Genomic DNA, 17,938 nt, shown 5'->3' on the forward strand with positions numbered 1-17,938 from the left:
TAGAGTCCATACTGCAGCAGATAGTGACACAACTGGTATTTATTTAGACACCATCATAAGTATCAATATTCAAATTGATGCATTAAAGCTATACCATCCTGGTTGCCGGGTGAAATTTTTCTGTTAATTTTTTCATTAATTGCCCAGTAATACAGGCTTATTAATTTATGGATGATACTGAGTATATCACAATCGCGTTAAACAAACACAATGGTACCACGTTACTCGAACAAACAATCACGATTCGTTAAAACAAATTTTCGGTTAATGGCAAATATTGTAATTTTAATTTGATCATCGGTAAAAAGTTTTCTGTGATAAAAAACAGTTACAAATCGTTTAAGGATAGGGCAACCCCACGAGAAAGGGTTCACGTGTCCCAAGAGATTTAATGTACGGAGCCCTGCGAATCTTAGTTTTTCTCGTAAATCTGGAATAAAATTAAAATAATGTCTTAATTTCGTTCGAAAATTAAAAAAAAGTTCAAATAATTCGAATTATTTGCTCCCTTCAGTGTCGAAATGACGAAGATTTCCTGTTTAGAGAGATGCCAGAATAAATGAAGAATTTCGTTATGAGAATTCACTAACTCACGCCCGGTGTCGAAATTGCATTTCTCTATTGTATAATAAATAAAAATATAAAAAAAATTTTAATAAAGATTCAAAACACGCAAATTTATTTATACCAAATACAATCATCTACTGTCTTTACATAGAAGTCAAGAATATGCACAGTAAAAGCCAGGAAATGTGAAATGTGTTAGCGATAATTTGTAAATACAGACAAGACAAATATAATTTGCAGCGTGGCGCTGTGTTCTCGAGTGAGATAACAATATACTGTACTAATAGAGTTTTATCATTTTGAAACATTACCGGATACGATTCGCTGAAAACTATAACACATTTTCTATTTTCTTAACGTCACACTGCAATATTATGGCCTGGGCCACATAACGTCTGTTAGGGTAATAACTAACCACAAATAAGTCCGTGATCCTACAAAATAGCAATGGAAATAAGTTTACAATTTTTCCTTCTAACCGGAATTTGCTACTTTCTTCAAATAGAAGTGAATTACATTAAAAAATAAATATTTATATGCGTCAAGTAAATTTTGAAAATTTGCAATAAAAAAGAAAATAATTGTTTCCTTAAGCAAATCATTTTCAAATGTCACTCGAAATGCCTTATCTGTAAATCGTAAAATTTATCAAACGTGTATTTTTACATATAGTATTAATCCCAGTAAGATTTGGTTTATATGTCAAGTGGATCCAGAAGTATTTTTAACTCTCTGGTTGTTGTCACTAAAGGAGCCTGTTTTTAGCAAGCTTAATATGTGTTCAACCAGGTGATGAGGGACAGGGCTCAACATATCCATACGAACCATCCTTCGAAAATTCCTAGGTAATTTTCGAGCAGTCCAGACTCGATCCCGGATCTTACAAAGCGGTATGTTTCCACCTTGACAGCTCGGCTATTCGGCCGACAAAATTCACGGGGGTGCGGAGGGTACGTACACACTACCTGAAATCTTCAAATGTCAAATAGAAAAAAGTTTTCCGTAGTACAACTACAGCGCGGAGGATATAGATATTAATATGAAGTGGCATCTCAATAAAATTCCAGCATCTGCCCCTGACTTGTTTTTGGCAACGCGACACATGGGCGATCCCGCGAAAAGGAATGTCCCCATTAGTTCACCCATGAAACACTAGACCTTATTTCAGTGTTACTAATATGAATGGAACCCGAAAAACACGCCGCCAGCAGGTTGACAAGTCGTGAACTCACAATTTTACTACCTCTCCCACTGATGGACAGAATCTAAATAATCTGAAATATTTGGTAATGTGGCATCCTGTGAAAACTATTCTAAAAGTTTAGTAACCTGTATATAAGAACTAATAATTAGTATTATTAAATACAGAAAGGCTGCTTGAACATTTCTTGTTTTTTGCCATCACTCCACTCAATTCTACCAAAGATGAGAAAATGGAATACAATGCACTCACCACCTACAACAACAAGAAAGTTATTTAGTGAAAATCTATTAAACAATTATAGTAAATCTACTTACTCTTATCAAAAAGTTTCGCTTTATAAAGAAGATCTCGGCAACAGAGATTCCCATTGGCATGCCCTTAAATCTTTTCATGAAACCAGTTATCTGTGCAAAAGTATGAAATATTATAATAAACTTCGTATTATTTTAGTCCTACAATGCAATACTAATGAAGTGTATAAAGTCATTTTTAATTTGAATTGTGGAGACAGATCAGCAGAAGATAGTTTTACAATGGAACTGTAATCGTCGTAGATCTAAAATTTTAAGGTAATCATGAAATAACGAACGCATTTACAGTATCATGCAAATTTTAAAAGATGTTTAAAAAATATTTGTTGTAAGAAATTATTGTGAATAATTAATTAAATGTAAGTAAGAACACATTAGTTTTAAGAAACAGATGACGCTACATGCAAATTTAAATGTTTTGGCCTGGAAAGTTACGCAACTCGATGTTGAATTTTTTATTTTGCGAATTAGAAAGGCAGTTGCCTCTACTATTTCCTCCGACTTGTATATTTACGCAAAATTCGAAAAATGTTGCTTAGATTAATTTCAAGAAATAATTTGATTTGTTCACGTAAACTGCCTTCATGAAAATTTCAACAAAACAATCAGATTTTTTCCTGAATGCGTTTACTTTTGTATAAGTAATCAAGTTACACGAAATTCAATACACGACAGTAAAAATTTGTTAACTAAAAATAGTTTTTAGTGACGTGTTTACGTGTATCACAGATGACCACGTATAGATTTTTAACTTTTATTTTGGTTTTAGACACTGCGATCATTCTAGATGTAAAGCCCATTATAAATTCGTCAAGGCACACAATGCCTCATGCGGGAAATCAGAGAGCTATATATATTCGGGTGTATGAAACATTTTCGGCTTTATGAACGGCTGCGAATTTATTACTAGATTTCAAGAACAGTTGAGCAACATATTAATCTATTGTTTTAAGCTTTTACTTTCCTGGATGTTATGTATACATAACAGAGGAAAGTAATGAGATATTGTCAAATTTGATCCTCCGAATTTATGTATTGGCAACTCTCCACGTTTTCAGACCCTTGAACTAAGGAAAAAGCCAAAACATAATTGTAATAGAATTCGTCCATGTGTGTTTGTGTGTTGGCGTCTATTTCTTGTAGTATCTCAGAATGGACTAAAGATTAAAAAACAAAATATGTCATGGTAGCTTGTCTATAAGGAGCATTGAAACTATTAAATTTTGGTTGTGGAAAGGCAACAGCATGAAAAGATGCAAAGGTCTCATATGTCGAAAAGAATAGGATTTAACAAACACGTTATTCCTTATTAGCATTTACAAGTATTACCTTGTATTTCTCAAATTACTTCGCTACTATAAAATATTCAATGCTGTCATGTGTTAATATAACATCGGCTGTTATTGACGTTGACTACTTTCGTGCATATTTCCAAACGCGTTTTCTTCTTTGCCCATGTTTACATTACATTCAATTACATTTTACTTAAATAATAAAAATAGTTTCTAAAAAACATAATAGCACAATTGCGTTCTAACAATATTTATTAAAAGCTACTTATGGATTCTGGTTTGATAATTAACGAAATAAGCAGAAATATTAAATGGTTTTTAACCCATTAATTACTTGCTATTTTTTATATTTCAAAATATTCTTTGAAATACTTACCGATATCGTTGCATTTGATAATAACCAGGCTACAAGAATCAGTCCGAATCCGAACATTAAAGAATAAATTCCAATAAATATTCGAATATTAAAATTTATTTGCCCAAATATAGCTCCATAAGTGAAGAAGCAGGAAATATAAAGGAAATAAGTATAATTTAAGGGAATCAGCCAATAAAATGTTTCGTTGATCATTTGGTAAGTTTCCCACAGTTCCGTGTGTTTTTCCATAATGATTTGTAATCGAGTTTTCAACTCGATTACAAATCGATTACAAATATACATAAACCAAAAAATAATAGAAGAGATGCGATATGTCCCACTACATACACAAGCCATATTGTTTCATTAATAGAACATGTCGTTGCTTCAAAATCGCTTCCGTTTTGTATGTTTATTTCTGCGTAGAATATTATCGTGGACGATAAGTTAATTATTAAGAATACAAAGAAGAGCAAAGACAAACTTGCAACTAATAACATTTGTATACGATTTGCAATTTTGTATTCTTCTTCGTAATTAAATTTCGAGTAATGTAAATCCAATGACTTCCTTTTGATAATGCTAAACTGTAGTGCAATATACACTGCCATAAATAGAAGAGTTAACGAAGCTAGAGTCGAATGTTCATTATACATTTTTATTAATCGAAGGCAATAGTAGTCTGGTATTAGAATCTGCAGAAAATATTCGAGCGTATTCAGCCAGAGATATATTTCGAGGAAATTTACATAAAATGTAAAACACGTGGACAGAGAAAATTTCCTTTTCGTCTTGTTTTTCTGCTGGAGACATTCGCAGGAATCCAGTAAATCTATTCCAAATACTTTTATAGAAGAGAAAATAGGATCGTATAAGTACAATAGACAATGCTTCATTTTATTTTCCTACTACTGATAATATAATTGCAAACAGAAAATCATGGTTTTTTTCTACACGTGTGCGAAGTTTTCTAAGATACTGAGAATATCATTGAGATAAAACTACTTTACATTTACGTTTTGAAATTTCAGCTTTATTTGTGATTATTTTTATTCTGGAAACGTGAATCTAGTAACAAAAGCAGTAATCGTGACTCCAAATCGAGTACCAGAAAGAAATCAAATCAGAAGCTGAACAGATTTATCCAATTTTCTCCAATTAGAAATTTAGATGTCTTTATAAATGTAATGCCTATATATTATGTCTATCCCGTTATATAAAAGAATATTTACTCAACTAATTGGTAAATTGCATTATATGTGTTTGCTATTCGATAAAGCAAAGTTATCATAAAACGGTGTAAAATTAACATAATTTATCGTCAGAAGCATAATAAGTAGCATTACATGAACATTATAATAATAAAAAATTATGAGAATAAAATATAGTTCTATTACTGTCGATTGTACGAACCCCGATATAATGAATTTCTGAAACACTGGACCAAATTTGTTCGTTGAGAAACATCTGTTGGAAAAGAAGTGTAATATCCGACCTTTACTCTTATAGCTTTACGTCAGTTATTGGACCGCAATTTGTAAAATTGTAGACTTATAAATTCCTATTGTCGTCTGTCTGTTTGTTTGTCTGTCTTTACTTAATAAAGTCTCTCTGCCTGCTTCTTGTCTGTGTTGGTAAGCTTTTGGAGAAGTTTACTTTTGTTTTTCTTGGGCTCTATTGAGTGTTTTTTCCTGCTGTATTTTGTCATTTCAGTCAGTATTTGTGTTGCTGCTTAGATCTTGAGTCAGTTTTTCGTTTTCCGTAGGCTAGATTTTTCATTACCACGTGTTTTTTTTTCTTAGTCTGTAAGGTCGCGGACTGAAAGGGGGGTACAGTTTATCTCGCGTCAGAATGAGCTAAGGGAAACCGCGTATGTGGGTGGTGGCGAAGGAGGCAAATGAATAACAAGTGTTTTACAAGAGAAAACCCGTTTATTTGTTCGAATTCATGCTTACATCGATATTGGACAATTCCAAAATCTCGCTGTTCCTATGAAATGGTGAGAGTTCGGGTGATCGGTCGTAGCCTGGGCAGACGAGAAGAATCGCTGGACAATGCAGATGTTCGTGTTAAGCTGCGGCGTCCTAGGTGATCGGCGGTAGCACAACACTATACATAAAGCACAACTGTAGGCTTAATTCAGAGGAGACTCTCCTTCGACTGTGAAGTTTCGATTTTTATAGCTTTTCCCCCACTATTCGCATTTCGGATTGGTCCCTCGTCCGATTCTTCTCTTCCCGATTGGTCTCTCCTTTGTCTCCAGGTGCAAGACGAAACCTTTTTGGGTGGCGGGAAAGATCCGATTCGAGGTGTCCATCTGATACCTCTTTGTCTGTTTATAAAACAATAACACCTGCACTCATAAATCAGGCCGCTGTTTACCATTTTTTGACGTCTAAGAACGATCAATTTCATCTTTCATCTATCAAAAATTCTTCTTTTTTTGTTCGAAAAGGTTTATCTCAAGCAACATTTTATAGGCACGCGAGTCAAAGATCTAGCTGTTTATGAGCGCTCGAGTTAGAGTTTGTCTTTCGCTAAGACCTTGACAGATAGTTTGACACATACTCGAACAGTTCCGAGTCTCGTTGTTTACATCTTGTGTCGCGCAAGAATTTCACGGTTTATTCGAGTTCGAACCTCGTCTGAATACCCACAAATCTTAGCTGTTAGAATTAGCTAGCTCAGTTTTTGTTTTGGCTTTGCCAGGCAGAAACAGTTAGTTTCTTTCATTTAATCGATTTAAATTTACTTTTTTTCAACTTTCACTGTATCATCTTATTTATTTATTTTTTTGCTGACTTTTGTAAATTTTTTTGTTTTTAGGGTGTTTTTTCTATTAGTTAGTTTTGTCTTAGTTTAGATTTAAGTTAGATAGTTCTTTTCTTGTAGTTATTGAGGCCTAAACTGTTTAGCTTCCGCTATAATTTTGGTTTTTCTCACTCAACTAGTTTTCGAGTTTTTCAGAATTTTTGATTTAACTGCATTGTAGTACTTTCGTTTTTCGAAGTTATCTGAGATTTTCTTCAGCCTTTTGGGTTGTAAGTTTATAATTAAGTTAACTAGGCCAGTTTCAACTTCCTAGCCGTTATCATAGCTGTTTCGGTGTTAGTTAACATTTTGGGTTTTTCATATTTCTGTTTTTTTCTAGTCAGTTTTCCTTTTGTAATTCATTCCCCCAGAAGATTTTTTGTTCAGCCTGTTTCGTTTTTCTAAGTCATTTCATTTACGAGTTCTTCGGGATCTTCGGTTATACTGCTTTGCAGTACTTCGGTCTTCAGTTCTTTTGTTTTTTTCAATTTCTATCGGATTCAACACGAGATTTCCGAGAAGGCCGGTTCTCTCATTGATAGCAAAGTCAACAAAATATTGGACACTGCAAAAAACACCATTCCCACTAGTTTACCGACCTTTTCCTACACTAATATTGCTGCTGTAGCAACACCTGAGTAGGAGAAAGTCGACAAATAAGTCGAACACAGCAAACACCAAACTTATTCAGAAAACCGTTCAGAAACGTATATACAGTGCTGACATACACGCGGTTCTCGTTACATACTTTTCGGGTAATATATAATGATATGATACACACAATATGTCAAACTATTCATAAATTTAATTTTAGACAAGTTAACAAAAGTCGGGGAACTGCAATAACACGATGTATACAATGTTAAATAGTATGTTTTATAATTTCTACCACTCTAGTCATTAATTAAGAAAGTCAGTTTCTGTACATTCGTCACGGATGCAACCAGGTGTACAATGCCACGGTACAATGATGAAGCACTAAAACGACGAATAAAGCGTCAGCTTGCCGCTTTGGGGATTCAAATTCGAATCTCGGCAAGTAGCAACAAGTATTTTTCAGAAGTAATCTATTACGAAATCGATTGAATCTGACCAAAATGAATCTGACCAAAACTATGATCAGCTTGATAAAACCTTTTTATAACTTACAGGAAGAAAAGAATAAAAAGAATACTTAAAAATAACGTAAAATTTTAATGTATTCATACAAAAATACATAAAATTATTGAGATTTTTTCTGGTATCAGCGTTCTGAATTTAGTAATTTCAATCTTCAAGGATCGACCTTACTTTCNCTATGATCAGCTTGATAAAACCTTTTTATAACTTACAGGAAGAAAAGAATAAAAAGAATACTTAAAAATAACGTAAAATTTTAATGTATTCATACAAAAATACATAAAATTATTGATATTTTTTATGGTATCAGCGTTCTGAATTTAGTAATTTCAATATTCAAGGATCGACCTTACTTTCCGTTGATCGTTCTTTCTCAGTGAATTATTCGACTGTGAAAGACATGACAACTCTTTCGTCAATAACAATGCTCATTATTACATCGGTTTTGTTTTCCACAAACTTATTTTTAAAAAATAAAGTAAATTTGAAAAGATGCAAATTCTAATAAACATCAACAACGACTTTAGTAAAGCCTTTAGTTCTTAATGCTGTATCAAAATATTATTTTGTAAATAAAAACACATTTTTTTGATATATTGCTTTGCTTCAGTAATCGTGGAGTCGAAGCAAACGTATAAACAACTTTAGTGGCAGTCATATAATTAATTTTTTTACAACGATTATTAACGAAAAAATTTGGTCTAATGTTTCCGAAATTCGCTCAATCCGAGTTCGTACAATCGAGAGTAACATTGTTTGATTTTCATAATGCGAGTACTTAGTGCTATCACATTGTTCATATTATTTTAATGATTGTCTCAGACAGTAAATGTTTGATACAATCATTAAAATTTTATAATCATAATAATTTTAAGAGAAATCTCCTTTTCTGAAGAGTACACACTATTAATATAGAATGCACTTTCTAAGTTAATGGAGTAAATATACCTTTATATAACAGAATAGATCTACTTTCTGGACTGTCGTGTACGTAACACGATGTTTACTTTTCTAAGTACTGTATAGAAAATTGCGTGTAATTTATTAAAGCTTCTTTTATTATTTTCTATTGATACGTGCTTTTGTGCTTGCTTAGTGCTTTCAGTAAAACAGTAGATTCTTATTTTAAAATTAAACAAAAATTTTGGACAGAGAAGAAGTTTGAATGTTTTCAAGAAATAAATATAAATTTTAAGGGTTGTTATCTAAATGATAATTCTAGTAGCAACAACACTTGAAACGTCTTGAATAATAATATTAATGTCTAAAAAAACCTTCGAAAAGCATTAACTATGCTTTGCAATAAAATACAGATAATAGTGATTGACGTCTCTATAAGAAGTATGAAGTCACATGTACGAGTAAAACATGTGACTTCATGATTCGAATGTAGAACAAGATTTAAACTAGTCTTTCCCAATCTTGTTTGTGCTATATTCCACTAAGCCATTCTAAATTTCTTATGTCCTTCTAACATATAAAGCTGCTATACGGTTAACTTAAACTCCAGACGAGTTCATTTTCGAATTGCCCCCCCTTAANATGTAGAACAAGATTTAAACTAGTCTTTCCCAATCTTGTTTGTGCTATATTCCACTAAGCCATTCTAAATTTCTTATGTCCTTCTAACATATAAAGCTGCTATACGGTTAACTTAAACTCCAGACGAGTTCATTTTCGAATTGCCCCCCCTTAACAATCCAATTGCTCCCCTGTGGGGTGTATGCCCGACGTTGGAAAAACACTGATTTAAACTTTCCACGCGCCAAGACATGATGGGTATTCTAAAAACAGCACTTGCAAGAACAAGAATGGAACTATAAAATTAAACGTTATGATGATGGAATGACCGTGAAAGGCTACAGAGGCTTCACGATAACGATTTTAGACTCTGATACCATAAACATCATCTTTTCTAAAAAACATCGTACACGAATACAAAAATTCTCAGCCTACAACTCGAAATAACGATATAAAAAATATGCATATATTTATAACTTGAATGTGGTAAAGAATTGCACTTTTTCACCATACTCGCCACTAAAAAAGGATTTCTAGAATGCAGCTATTCCTAACTTACAATACACAATAACGGTATTGTCTGTTGTCTGAAAAATTGCGTAATCCGAATATAAAAATGAAAAATGTGTCACAGCCCTGAATATGAGAAAGATGTGTCACAGCCCCAAAATGCCTGAGAAATACGTTATGCAAAGCTGTTAAGCCGTTGGAAAACGCATTAATTGAAAAAAAAATTGAATCGACAATGGAGAGAAACACGGCCGGTAGCACTCAAGTAACTAAAGCCATTGATATGATTATTATTATTATGTTGGGTTTAGTAAGTAATACTCGGTTTAAACCGGTGGCTGTGTACTATGCCGGACCAGAGTCAAAGCATAGCAACCAAAACTAATTAAATAAGTGTGTCAGTGTCAGTGTCTGTATTCAGGAATTTTTTAACAATGTGGCATGTATTCAATATAGTGGCCTTCTGTAGTGTTATGTATGTATTTCTNTCCGAGCCGGTATCACACTTAGATCTGGTTACTACCATAATGATTATCTCCACAGAATGTGGGTGTGTGGTCACTCTTAGCTTCATTTCTCCCCATAGATCTTACTGGCATGGGTGTCCCTACCAGGAGCTTGTGCTCCAGCCTGCATTGCCCTATGGATCTGTAAAACTACTGGGCTCTCCCACCACGACCAGGTGGTGACCATGGGAGAGTTATTATTATTATTATTATCAATTTGTCTTGATTATAAATATAAATTCACCGAATTACTGCGTAAATGATATAGCGCGAAATAGATGCGCCATTACGTTATTACTAAAAACATGAAGAATTCTTCATGTTTTTAGCACTTAGCACGCCTGTGTGGAGTGTAGTAGTGTTTTGCCCCTGTACGTCGTACATTTCCTATTGGCAATAGAGTCGTGCCGGTTATGTATCTAACTGTGTTCGATAAAAAAATTTTGAATCAAAGTAACGTTACTTTCATTCTAAACCAGAAGTTCGTATATAGTTAATCTGATCCTGCTGTCCTGAGCTTTTCATATCTGGTCTGGACTTTCATCTAACTTTTTTCTGGACATTAAAGAAGAACAGATAACTAATGAAAAATAGTGAACATTTATAGGTCAACATTTTTTTTAAATTGCAGCCGAATAACCTCCATAAACGCAATAATTACGAGAATATACTTCTCACGTACTTTATACAATCTGTTGCCAAAGTTTTAAAATTTATTATCACATAAAAGCAATTACTCCAGCATTTTTAAAAGATTTTTCTAGTTTAATATCTTCATTCCTTATATTCAATCATATAAGCAGTGTTTCTTTTCGGAAGAATTTCTTTTTTTTCTCATAATGTTTCATCTCGCTTACCGGACGAAACATTTATGTTATATAAGCCACTATCATGTATTTTAAACTAATATTGAATTGATAGATATGTACAAATTACATGCTCCATATGACACAGTTTGAAGTGGAATAACTTGTCCTCGGCACCATGCAAGTATTAATCTATCAATCAGCACGAATTTTAGACCCAGAAAGAGGTAAACGTACAAGATCAATAAAGATCTAAGAAAAAAACTGACGATGTAACGGCGGTGTTTGCAGGGGAGTGTGAAAAGATAAAAAGACATTGAAGTCTTTAGTCCCTGACACAAACCTATACTTCACTGTGTTAAGGACGAAAAAGAAGTAGTAGTAGTAGCACGACTTCATTATTTGAAGTTTAGACGGTTTCATCAGTCTTGTTACAACACATCCTTATAAACACCCTCACGGCAACACTCACAATTGAACCATTATCTAGTTTGTTTGTCGTTGAATTTTCGTCGATGTTAAGGCTAACGAAAACTATTGTATCGTTAAAAATTATTTTTTTTATTTTGTACAAACAAAATAAATTTATTGAAAAATATTAAAATAATAAAAAATTATACGTTAGAAGTTAATTTAGTATCAAAAATGTAAAATATTTGAGCAGCCCAAGACATAGATTGCAGCGCCACAGCACTGGCGAAAATTTAAATTGCCAGTGCTGTGGCGAAATTCGACGAAAATTCAACGCGAAGCGACACGCAACGGGGAAAAATTTCAAAACGGTATAAATTAATATATTTTTCGTGCGTAGTCGGTTATCCGAAAAATAAGTTATCAGAACAACCTCGTTCCCCAATTGATTCGGATAATCGATGTTGTACTGTATATGAATTTTATACTCTAATAAAGTCAATGTATTGATAATTTATTAAAGTTATTACATAAGCGGTATAAAAAAGATTAAAACTTTTAAATATTTTTACATTACATTACTTCAAACCCACGTATTTAAATCATACCTGAAATGATTTCTTAATTAATAAGTGAGCATTTATTTTTTTACTTAAAATTACTAACAATACACAATTAAAAGATATTACGCCTGTTTCTTCCTTCACAGAGAGATGTCATTTCTTTGTGTAAATAAATAACTCTCACAGTCAAACGTTGTTAATATATTAAATTCTGCCAATTTTTTTACTAACGTAGTTCATTAAGTATAACAACTAATAATTAAATTCCATTAAATATTATTTTTATTTGAAAATTACGTGTGCTAATTAGTTACAATAGATAAGCGCTTTAATGTTTGCGAGTCACCGTAAATAAGTTAACCAATGTTTCATTTTTTTTCTAAGATAAAACATCAATATATAAACACCTGTCCTTTTGATGGTCTGTTTACCTTGTGACAGGTGATGCCAAGATACACTGATTTTAATGAAGATTCCAGGCACCGCAGAAAAATTGTGTAATACTGCCAAAAATTGGGCTAATTATCCAAAGTGAATGTCATAAAAAATCTAAAATATTGATATATTTTACATTCTTCAACTAGAATAAATTAAATTATACTAATCGTGATTAAAACAGTTATATTACAATAAAAAACCGTTATTTCATACTCATTAATTTATAAAATTTTGTGATGTCAGTAAAACTCATACGTAGTAATTTACCCATTTTTAATTAAAAAAAATCAATTATAAAAGCCCATTGAAAAGTACTGAGACATTCGGTGTGGCCTACGTGCAGACAGGATTGAAACGTCTGGTGTAGAACAACACCATCATCCAAAGACAATTAAATGCCCAATGTGGGAATAAGGTTAATTAATACAATAAACTTATTCCCACCACACGAAAACCATTAAAGTACTGCAAGAAATCAAATCTTTGTTTTCTATATGAAAAAACTCTATTTCGCTTGGGATGATTGATAAATAGGACGGTATAAAGTTATAAGTAACGTAATTCACTAAAGGAAACATTTCGCCAAATGCTCGAGTTGCTGTATCGACGCACTCTGTACACGCTGCACGAAAAATATACACCAGACATCTCTTCTGTACCATTTTCAGTTCAGAATATTTCAGTCTTTCCAATTTCTCTTTGATAATCGTATAAACACTTTTAAATTCATAAATATAAACAGGAAAAGCATTCACTCTTTCTTCATAAAATATTGTGAGCAAGTACATATCACTGTGGGCTAAGTAATCTATGAAATGTTTAGTTTCGTATTCGTACGAATATACATAAATATCTTTGTAAAGGAGGACGCATTTCGTTTCTTCTTTCGGAATATTCATTTTGTGGCATACATTCTCTATTTCCTTTATCAAATCTGACTTGTTACGAAGTAGAGATTTGTTTGCAAAGAGTGTGAACGGATAATTAAAAATATTGAAACCAGGAATGTTTGGAAACATTGATATTTCTACTTCGGTTGTTTCAGTTGATGAGTACTTGTAATCTGCCGGAAAAGAGTGTGTGCCATATTTTACTGGAATTAAAAACGTGATTGTTATTAACAATTAATAAATAATTTCGAACTTACTTGGTACAGCTACTTACGATGCAATGAATGCATGAAGCCGTATTTATCACTTGGAATAGAATTAAGTGTAATTTCTCCGAATTCATAAAGATTATATGTAGACGGATTCGTAGGTTCAGGTTCATCTCTTAAAACGAACCAATTGTATTGAAAGTGATCATCGAACCCAACGTAGGGATGTAGAATTTTCGATTTGTACATTGCAGAGAATATTACATTAAAAGGAATTTTCTATTAAATAAATCAGAATATTTACAGCAAATGTAAATTTATTTACATAATGTGATTAATGAAAACTTATTCTACTGTAATTCAATTATTCTAAAAGTATTGTATAAATGTATTCAAGTTAATATCTATAAAAACTCTTCAATTTCTTTTAAATTTTTAACTAACTTTTATACAAATAAATATACAATAAATCTGTTTAATCAATGAGATTTTTTAAATTTAAAATTAAGATTTCAACAAATACGAAATTGAAACTAATAGTCGATTATCGACGTTTCATTAAACATTTTCAAAATGAGAAACATTATTACAACTTGAAGTCTGTCTTAGAAATTATATAGAAAACAGAAACGAATTATAGACTATATTCATGACAATTGTACAATACAAACAATAGAAATCTTAAGTATAGATTACAAGAAGCATTCGACAGTATCACACATTGTCCGTTGTTACACACGTCACACAAACACAAAATGTTCTAACAGTTATTACACATCTGAAATAACAATGCAAAAGTGGACAACGACACTACATTTCACATTTCTTATTACGTACGTTAAAGAATTCAAGATAAGATATTTTTCTGACAGATTGTTTAAATTAATTCTGGTTTTGCACTTTTAAACCCATTATAATTTTTTATGTCATATGCGTAAAATACATAAAACCCTACATTTTTAAAAAGTCAGTCTAAATCGCCTAATAAAAGTTAAAAACTTTTACTCTATTGAAAAATTGAAGTTTAATCTAGACACATACAAAAATAACTCAGGTATAAAAACAAATTGTGAGAAAAGACACAGCACTGAATCCATCGATGACTGAGAAATCTACAAATGTTTAGATTCACAAAGAAAAACTCACAATTTTACACACAAATCATAAAAACTCTACGAAAATCAGAAAGAATAATTCGCCATTTCAGTAATTAATATTTTCTAAACTGAATTCCGTAACTTTGAAATTAGTTATGTTAATCGATTATGGAATTTTGAGCGTTTGTAGCAATTATATAATCATAGCATTTAATCAACAAAATAATGTTATAATAATTACCCTCGTGATTATTGTTACTTGGTGATACATCATGTTTTCGATGATATCTCTCCATTTGGTACACACTTGTCTGCATGCATCTAATTCTGCTCCTTTCAAGTATTGAAATATATTAATCATTATTTCTGGCAATTCTCCAATTAAAGTGCAGCCATGTGGCGATATTGCACCTGTTTCCGTTGTTTTTTCAAGTGTGGTTTCTGCCATTTTGGAAATTTCTGTAAAGAAAAAATAATTTATTAACTTACGAGGACAGAGCAAGACGTTCAGGTTTCCGATTCAAACGAAACTTAGTTAACGTTTAGCTCTAAAAACAAGCAGCACGGTGTCCAAATAATAAGATCCACTTCTCAAACGTTTCCGATAAACGTGCCTCTGAAAACAAACAATAGCTAAACAGATAATTTATAAAACCATAGAATATTATTCTTGCTGCCACATTTTCATTTTATAGATACATTCTTTGGCTGTTTATTTTATCAGTATTTAGTCGTTTTGCAATATTTATTTTTAATTTATTAGAATTCTACTGGTTTTACTCCAGTAGTCACCATCAGTTATATTTTAAATGGTTTTTTTGTATTTTTTTTATCAGTTGTAGGCGTATGTTACATATAAATAACTATGAAATGTGTTCTGTAATTTATTATATAGTTTTATCATTATATGTAATAAGGACTAGAGAGGGACATAAGGCCCGAAATGCATTTTCTTTAAAATAAAAAATAAATTCTTTTTTCATGTTGACTGCTACTTTCCAATGAATTGTGTGTAATTGGTGCGACATTTGAATGGAATCCTTCTTGCTGAAAATGGAATAATGGGAACTAAGCACTTCGTACTCGAGTTGGAACGTCGTTGATGACGTCAAATTGTTGACTTCAACACTGGCGTTTAAAATCGGAATGTCCTGTATGCAGAACTCGAGAAGCGCTTTCCGGCGATCACACTGAAAGTGGTTTCTAATTGGCCAACACTTCTCGTGACGTCATTTCGCCACACTCGCTGCATAAATAAACGCGGGGTACGTGATCGAATGACGTCGAAATCGGGTCACGTGACACGAATTGTAAGCGTCCGCCGTCCAACGTGCTACTCCGCGGCGTGAACAAGGTTAAACAATGGCGGCTTTTATTGTGCAGAGTGGGTAAGTAATCCAAAAATTTTTCGCTTATAGCTCTTATTATACGCGTCGCCCCTAAAGATTTATATGTTTTTAGGACACGTGTATTATAGAGGTGTCTTAATGGAGCAAAATTAGAAAAAAATGCCCCATGTATAAAGGGTGGACTTTTACCCTGTCTTTACTACACTACCCATTCCAATCAGAGTAATTAATATATTTATTATTTACTGTATATTATCGTTGTATACCTTCCCAGAGACAAGAAAACGAAAAATATTACTCACCACATCAAATCACGTCCAACCGGATGAGTATTCTGTACTGCAATGAGGGAAAATCGGTTAGTAAGAACGAAACAAGAATTGTACACAAAGGAATTAGTTCCTATTGTCAACTGCCAAGGTAGAGATTGTCTAATTAAGTGGAAACTCATCTGTAAACAATTATAAAATGAAATGGTAAAATGATATATGTATGTGTATTATACGATTGGGAGAAAATAAAGAAATAAATATGTGCTAAGTTGCTGTGATCTTTAATTAAATATATAGGCCTATATTTATTTAAAATTAATAGAAATATTGAAAGTTTTCTTTTAATTTAATGTTATGGCTAATACCTTGTTTATAATCGATATATTTGGAATTTCCAATTTGAAAATAAATAATATCTAAAATTTTACCACCCAAAACAAAAAATTTAAATTTAATCCATAAAGCTTAATTAAAATTTCTTTAAATTTACAATTTTCCAGTATATTATATTCTATAATCTGATATACTTAATACCAGTGGCGGCCTTAGGGGGTGGCGAGCAGGGCAATGGCCTGGGGCCTGGCTCTTGGAGGGGCCTCGCGCAGCAACCAAGTAGAAAAAAGTTGATATTTAAAACTTTTTATTTTATCCTTGGCTATTAGTTATAACAATAAAATAAATTTAATTTATAGTACAGTATATATTAATATTAATAAGTGCCTACTATTTCAATTCACATACTTTGCACAAAGGACAAGGGCCTGGCAAAGATCTGCCGCTCAGAGCCTCGCAATGGATAAGGCCGCCGCTGCTTAATACAGTTCAATCTTAATTAGCATTAGGGATAAGCAAATTGAAACCAGGTAGCCAAATAGAATTAAATGGTATTAAAATCTAGGGAAATATTGAAATTTAATAAAAATCTATTAAAGTTATTATGGTGTCAAGTCAGATATTATAAACGAAAAATAATTTATAGGAATTTCTAGAAAATATTGAAGGGGCTTATATTAAGTAGGTATATCAGATTAGGGGAAAGTAGAGACCCACCTCTTTTTTTGGCTAAAGGAGAATTTTCAATCTCAACAGATGTTTGCATCGAGCAGCTGCAGAGTCAACTTCGAATTCTGAATGTGGTGGCTGTTCTGTGCACATGCTTGATCGTGTGAGGAAAAAACACATTAGTACATTTTTTTCTAATTGAAAAACACTGTCATTTGTTCGAATATATATAACCTTGTATATAATTTATTGTTTCAATAATATATATTAATGCTAACTAGTCCCTCAACTATTAAAATACATATGAAGAAAAAATTTAACTTTATCCCTTTGTGTCCAGTCAAGATTTTTTTCTTAAGCCTCCCGTTCTTCCCTTTCGCATTACCCTTCGTTTGTTCATTCCCCTTAAGCCCTATAACTTCTGAGATTTAAATCAAAATTTGCTAATTTCCCCCTAAACAAAATACACTATTTTTTCTCTTATGCTGCATTCTTGATTTCCATCGTATACTCCTATGTTAATCAACAAATATATATAATATAATCTATAGTAGCATTTCCAATCTGCTATGTCTTCATTCTGCTGGTGTTGCACAACTAGTCAATTTTATATTAGACTGTAGATTATTAGAAGGGCATTGAAATAAGGTAGCCGAATAGAATTAAATAGTATTAAAATCTAGGAGAATATTTAAATCTAAT

This window comes from Centruroides sculpturatus, unplaced genomic scaffold, assembly GCF_000671375.1.
Source record: "Centruroides sculpturatus isolate CEXI.00-Female unplaced genomic scaffold, Cexi_2.0 scaffold1721, whole genome shotgun sequence".
NCBI classification, from domain to species: domain Eukaryota; kingdom Metazoa; phylum Arthropoda; class Arachnida; order Scorpiones; family Buthidae; genus Centruroides; species Centruroides sculpturatus.